Genomic DNA, 8,109 nt, shown 5'->3' with positions numbered 1-8,109 from the left:
ATATTTAATTGATTAATATCTTGTTAGCTCACCTGAGCCGAAGGCTCAAGTGAGCGTTTCTGATCAAAATTTCTCCGCCGTCTGTCGTTGTCAGTGTTGTTGATAACTTTTCACATTTTCATTCCCTTCTCAAGAACCACTGGGCCAATTTCAACCAAACCTGCCACAAAGTATTCTTGAGTAAAGGGGATTCAAGTTTGTTCAAATGAAGGGCCAAGCTTTTTTCCAAGGGAAGATAATTATGAATTAATGAAAAATTAATGGCATCTTTTAAAAATCTTCTTCTCCAGAACCATTGGACCAGGAAAAATGAAACGCAGGTGGAAGCATCCTCAGGTAGTGTAGATTCATTTTTTTTTCAAATCATGACACCCGGGGTAAGGGTGGGGCCACAAGGGCTGATCAAACTTTTACATAGGAATATATAGGAAAAATCTTTAAAAATCTTCTTCTCCAGAACCGCAGGGCCAGGAAAGATGCATGAAACTCATGTGGAAGCATTCACAGGTAGTGTAGATTCAATTTTGTTCAAATCATGACCTCCGGGGGTAGGGCGAGACCACAATGGCTGATCAAAATTTTACATAAGAATATATAGGGAAAACTTTAAAAATCTTCTTCTTCAGAACCACTGGGCCAGGTAAGATGAAACTCATGTGGAAGCATCCACAGGTTGTGGGGATTCAAGTTTGTTTAAATCATGACCCCCGGGGGTATGGCGGGGCCACAATGGCTGATCAAAGTTTTACATAGGAATATATGGGACATTTTTTTAAAATCTTTTTTCCAGAACCACTGGGCCAGGAAAGATAAAACTCATGTGGAAGCATCCTCGGGTTGTGGGGATTCAAGTTTGTTCTAAATCATGACCCCTGGGGGTAGGGTGGGGCCACAATTGCTGATCAAAGATTCATATAGGAATATATAGAAAAATCTTTAAGAATTATTTTTTCTCCAAAACCACTGGGCCAGGAAAGATGAAACTAACATTGAAGCATCCTCAGTTAGTGAAGATTCAAGTTTGTTCAAATCATGACCCCCGAGGATAGGCGGGGCCACAATGGCTGATCAAAGATTTACATAGGAATACCTAGGTATTATCTTTTTAAAATCTTTTTCTCAAGATCAGCAAAGCTTTGAATGGTGATTTTTACATAGAAACATTCTCAGAGTGAATTCAAGTTTGTTCATATCATGACCCCTGAAGTTAAGGTGGGGCCATGATAGGCAATCAAATCTTTACATAAAAATATGTATGGCGAAATTATGTATGTATTCTTTATCGATATACTAGTAGTGACATTCTCAAGTAATAAAAGATTCAACCCCCCTCCCCCAACAAGTAAACTTTTCAATACTTACAATGAAGTGCATTGAAGTGGTAAAATTTTCTGTTTGGATGGAACGTTTTGAGCGGTCTTTAGACACGCCCACTTCTTTAGAAAGGAAAAATCGGTCAAATGATTCAATCGAATACCTGTAGAACAGGTATTCCATAAAAATAATAGCCAATCAAATTGACGGTCTACATAAACACCGAGCAAGCACGTGTTCGACTGATACATGTGTTATGCTAACTCCAATAAACATGATAAAATCATAATTATGTACAAATTTGTTGCAATGCATGTTTTACAGAAGCGAGGACTCTACATATACAATGTAGCTCTTTCTTATTTGAAAATCTTCATTTCAGTGAAACTTATGTTGCTTGTCGCAGAAAGTGGGGTGTCCTAAAACATTACGACGAATATTTTTTTTCTCGTTTCGAAAGAAATGGGCGTGTCAGTATGTTATAACTGACGTTCAAAACATGACTCAGAACGTTTCATCCAAATGGAAAATTTTACCACTTCAATGCGCTTCATTGTAGCTGATTTGTGTTTTTTAATTAGCCCATGTGTTCAGGTGAGCGATGTGGCCCTTGGGCATCTTGTTTAAAATATCATACAATAGTGTCAGTATATGTCTTCTGGCAAACCTTTTTACAATGAATTCCTACAGTATCTCTTAGAATTGTCAACATGAATAACAAGAAAACTAACAACGGTATAAATAACAGAGGTATCCCGAGAGTATACAGGAATACGTTCGGAATATCGTTCCAGTCAAGTATCGGATAAATCTTTTCCTGATTGAAACCTTTCTGATAAATAAGGGTAAACAGAGCGTAAATTAAGCAGTAAGCAACGGGAATATAAAAATGTAAGAAATGAAAGGGTCTCCGAGTCAGAAGAACATTCAAAATGACGAAAGCAACGTTGATAAAATGTTTCAGAATGCCGCCGGCGTCGTTATCTGAAATAAAATATTTTTTTAATTAAATTTCAGGTAATTCATTTAATCATGTACAATCAAGTAATTTTATAATGTAACAGAAACAGAGAGAGAGAGAGAGAGAGAGAGAGGGAGAGAGATTAAATTACCGCCATCATTTAACAACAAGTAAAACAACAAGCCAACTGCAATGGCGGTCGTTGTTGCTAAACAATATAGAATCCATACTAGTTTTAAGAACCATGGCGTGGAATCAGCTTCTGTAAGAAAGACAAAAAAGAAATTAATTAGTAAGATCTGACAATTTAATAATATTCATATGGCGGGGGGAAGCTATTCAATACGGCCAGGAACTACGGAACGCTAAATTAACATATATATTCAAACAGAAAAATATTTATACAATGTACCTACCTTCAAGTAATTGTACTGATCTTTAAATCAATAGTATCTCTCTTTAAATCAGATATACATGCACCTATCTTTTAAATACTAGTACAAGTATATTAAAGATTAGGTTTGATTCTTTTATACTTCGATAATGCATTGAATATAGGTATAATTGTTTCGAAGATAGGGTCAATATTGTTTTGCAGATATGTACACTTGATTTGAAGATAGATACAAATGTCATGAATCAATGATAGCTGTACAATTTATTTAAAGACAGGTGCAATGAAATTGTTCCTATCTTAAATTCTTTTGTGGGTATGTTTCATTTGGAACTATCTTCAAATTTATTGTACCTATCTTTAATTTAATTAAACCTATCTTCAAAAGAGTTGAAGATAGGCCTACATATCTTCAAAATTAAAGATATGTATAATTCTATCAAAGAAAGATGTAATTTATTTATATCTATTTTAATTATTTAGAGAAACGTATTATTTTTACACCTATCATACGCGGAACCGGGGCCTTGGGGGGATTTTTTTCCAAATATATACTTAGTATAGACATTGAGCATATCTTCGTAAGTTTAGCCCCTTAGCCCCCCCCCCACTTTCCACAGATACGTCTTAGTATAGGTTAAAACTGGGGAAAGTGGTGGAGTTTGGATTTTTGGTTTACCTAGGGATTTTCGTGTTTGGGAAATAGACATTTTCTTTTTTTTTCTTTTTTTTTTTGCTTGTTAGGTTTATTTGGAGGTACAAAATTTTTTGTTTACACTTAGCCCCCCCCCCCCCCCCCCCCACTTTTAATTTGCTTCCGACGCCAATGCCTCTCTTTAATTCATTTAGACATATCTTCAATTTAATTGTACCTATCTTTCATTCAATTGTATTTACCTTTAAATCCTTGAAGATAAGTACAATTATTTGAAGATAGGTTCAAATATTTGAATATATATATGTATGTTAATTTGGTGTTCCATAAGTAATAACGATAAAATGATACTGGATGTGAATATTTCTACTATAAAGCTAGCTACATGTATAAAATTCCCTTTTTATTTCTCTTTGTGAGTTATTTTTAGATTTAAAATGCAGTTTAGAAAAATGGAGCTAATGCCAAATCACATTGCAAATACATTAATTTTATGAAATAATCAAATCCCAATTTAATTACAATAATTTTTTATCTGATTTCATTGATTATGGTGTCCCAATAGGGCCATTGCGAAAGTGAATTAGCGCGTTAGAAACAATATGCAAACGCGTTAGAGACAACACGCAAGCACATTAATAACAATGCGTTAGCGCGTTAATGACAACACGCAAGCGCGTTAATGACAACGAGTTGTGTGTTAGCGCGAAGTCTTCTTGTGAACAACGCACTAGCGCGTTGACATTAAGCAGAGCTAGTAACTACGAACTCTGAACAGATCAGAGTGCCGTGGAGAAGGCATCCCTGCCCAACATGCATACACACACGCGTTGACATTAACGCGCTTGCGTGTTGATAGAATACAACACGCAAGCGCGTTAATGTCAACGCTATAGCGCGTTATAAATAACAACGCGCTAGCGCATTGTTCACAAGACGACTTTGCGCTAACACACAATTCGTTGTCATTAACGCGCTTGCGCGTTGTCATTAATTCGCTAGCGCAAATGTCATTAATGCGTTTGCGTATTGTTTCTAACGCGCTAATACACTTTTGCAATGGCCCTATCGGGACACCATAATTTATACATAATAAATTATAATTGCAAAAACAATTCATTGTAGTTACTAATATCATGGCTTACCTCCATTGATAATATCCTTTCTGTATATAAACACATGTACCACAGTTACCGATTCCACAACGGAATAAATAGTCAACACTAAGTAAGACCAGTTGGTCAACTTAGAGAACCATTTTGACGGTAAAACCCCCGGATTGAAGTACGGCTGTAGAGCAAGTGTTGTGATATGCAGAAGGCTCCATAGAACCGACCAGGCTATCAAGAGTTTAGGAGTCCCCCACTGAAAAAAAAATTCTGCTTTTTACGCACAAAAATTAAAAGTGTATCAAATCAAAAATAAATATATATTACATTAAAAAGATTAAAGGGGCATAGACACAGTTTGAGCTAAAAATTTTCAAATTTATTTTTTTTTTTAATTTTTACAAATATTTAACTAAGGTCTTTCTAATGATCATCAAAAATTTGAACTTCAGTTGTCTAGATACTTTTGAAAGGGGGGTTCCAGGCTTGTGTCCCTCTACCCCCCCCCCCCCACACACACACACACACTCATACACACGCTCAAGCAAAGATTCACACACATGTATGGAAAGATCCAAGGTTGTGGTAAATAATAAGCTTGTTTACGTCCCTTTTTTCTTTGAAAAGGTACCCCCCCCCCCCAGTCCGAATAAAAAAAAAACACGTTTCAAAAACTACAGTAGTGAAGCCTTGAAATTGAATGTATTTGCAGCATTTCCGAAGAGTACAAAGAATTCTCATTTAGTATTTGAAAAAAAATTTAGGGGAGGGGTGCGGGTGGGGTTTAAAACAAAGCATTACAGTTTAGTTTCTTCAAAAGATATGATTAAAAAACGGTACATACGAGGGTATATAGCCAACACGGCCAAAGATAGCGGAAATATCAAATTAAATCTCACGTGTTACTTATCGTATATGAAATATATAGAAATAAGTAGACTATTTTCTACCATTCTCTCATAAAAAGTAATAGTGAAGGAATCTAGTAGAGGAAACTAAATGTGTGAGAATCTATCTATTCAATACATAAGACGTACAAATATTTATTCTCGGCAAACGTTTATCCTCTCGTTTTTTCTCTCTCTCACCACTTGGAAAAAATAAAGGGGGGTTCCAACCCCCGGAACCCACCCCACCCCCCTCTGGATCCGCCAATGTAGATACAAGACAGTTTTAGAGCTCCAAACCTTTGTTATGTAATCAGGATCCGTATCATCTTTTGTTTACATAGATTAATATACTAATATATTGAAACTTTGTCCGGCATGTCCCTTTAAAGAAAGCGTACATCAAATGTTCATTACTTATAAGATAAATGTAACGTACGAGTATAATTATGAACGTTCCATTTCTTACATTTACATTTAAATATTTACATTTCCTATCGTCTTGATTACCATTAAGGAAATTGCTTTATATCCCTATAAAGCGATTTGCTCAGCACGTGACAGAACTGCTCGGTTTTTTATTGCCTGTTGCTAAGTAATATACATGACAATGCTGAGAAATCTTTTCGTTTCATTTTTTTAATTTATTGAATCAAGGATCAGGTAAAAATGTAAATACAAGGAATAACTGTCTGGATTTTTTGTTTTATGATGATAATCAAATAATTTGCTCGCATGATAATTTTACACATAAACACTGATCAAACCATTCGAGTAACGTGTACTAAGTATATTCGATCTTTAAAACATTGCTGTGATGTCATTCCTTTGTTATTGCAGTCTAAAAATTTACCTGTGGCAGTCCGATATTAGTGAGCAGTCTGATATTAATCGTAATATCAGACGGTCTCAGTACTGATATCTTGCAAAATCGGACTGCTACTGAACAAAAGAAATAATAAGTGTGATAATTTAACAAACGCAATTTAAATTCCCCACATAGAATGATGACTTTGAAACATTGTTCTTACAGAATTGCAAAATTAAAAAAAACAATTCAACTTTCAATTACACCGAATATACCGTAAAAGGAAAAATAATGCGACAGACGAGATAATGCAAATAAAAAACACAATAAACAGATAAACTTCTAATAAACTTCTTAAAATTGGAGAAGTGTTTCAACACCTTTCTCTGGTTTTTGAAAAAGAGTGGATACACTGGGGGTCACATAAACTTTAATTTAAGCCCCAAAAATAAATTCATAACAAAACACAAAGTTTAGACAATATAAAGAGCAGCATTCAAACAATTTGATTTCATTTTTCTCCTGAAAAGAAAAATATCTAGATGCTTAATTTGACAGATTCGCAACAAATTTTGAAAGAAATTTGGAAGATGTTCAACGTTTCCCTCATACTCCCGGATTACTGATTATGTTTGTTTTTCTATAATGGAACATCAAAAACAAAGGTATATGTAGACCCTTAACATAAAAAAATGAAATGGACTAGTGTACCTTTAGCATCTGTTTAATTTTCTGTGGATATTCTTCATATCGGCCCTTTCCATTCGATTCCAAATTCATCATTCACTAGATTGTCTGTATAATTCGTTACACTGCTTCAATCTTCTTGTATGTTTTAAAGAAGAAAAATTTTGTCCCCACTCTCCTTATCAAATTCTTTCAAATACCTTCTTCAGTGTAGCCAAATCCCTAAATACTGAGTACTTTTCATTTAACCCTGCATTCTTGAAATAATTGCTTCAGTGGTCATAAACACCTTTGTCTTTTGTTCTAATATCGGACTGTCTCAGGTAAATCAAAAGCAATGTTTTAAGTACGATATATGCCTCATACAATTCTGTATAATTAAAAAATATCAGACAGTTTTTATAACGGGCCTCAAACTGTCTGATATTTTTTAATACAGAACTGTATTCGGCATATATCCAATACTTAAAGTAACTGAGTAACAAAATGCACAAATCGTTTGGTTTGATAAGCACTAATATTTTGTTACAATAAATTAATACATTTTTTTAAAATCATATACATAAAAAAAGTTAGAAATAGAGTAAGATAAACTCGATTTCTAACTTTTCTGTAGATTGCTCAATAATCTAAATCAATTAATATTAACCAGGGTTGTTCAAAAATAATGTCAAAATTGCTATAAAATTAATAATCGTAAAATTACAGAAAACTTTATATGCTTAAACATGTACCTCTATCAATTTTGACTTTTGCCCGCGAAAATTTCATTCAGACATGCGAATTAAAAAAAAATTAATTTAACTTTAAAAAAAAAAGTTTGTTTACCTGAAATGTAACGAAATCTCTTGGTTGATCATAGTCAAATCCAAAACTAGTTAATTTCCACTGGTTATAACACATGCGGGAGCAACCCTTCTTTTCTTGCTTGGCCATAATAGTGATTTTTGCCGACTTTTCTTGTAGGGGGCAAAAATACGAAGAAAAAAAATAGATTTCGGAATCTTGTATATTATGTGGATTTATGAATCAATATAATGAACTTATTTACAAACGGCATATTTATTAATATTAATCGAACATGTAAGTAAATTGTTTCCGCGAAGGAAACGAATGATGTTAAAGTTATCTAATAACCTCCTGGATACTACAATGTTTGTTTCCCATCAGTCGCATGCATCTTCTCGGGCATTTCCGTCAGAGATCGGAAAGACAATCTCGTAGTGATTAAGACCATCGGATGTTAAAAAATGTATACAAAATAAAGTTCATATTTATTACACTATTAGAGGGG

Source organism: Saccostrea cucullata, unplaced genomic scaffold, assembly GCF_032062105.1.
Source record: "Saccostrea cucullata isolate Sc308-1 unplaced genomic scaffold, CSIRO_AGI_Scuc_v1 ctg158, whole genome shotgun sequence".
Taxonomy (NCBI): domain Eukaryota; kingdom Metazoa; phylum Mollusca; class Bivalvia; order Ostreida; family Ostreidae; genus Saccostrea; species Saccostrea cuccullata.
This window is presented reverse-complemented; position numbering follows the sequence as displayed.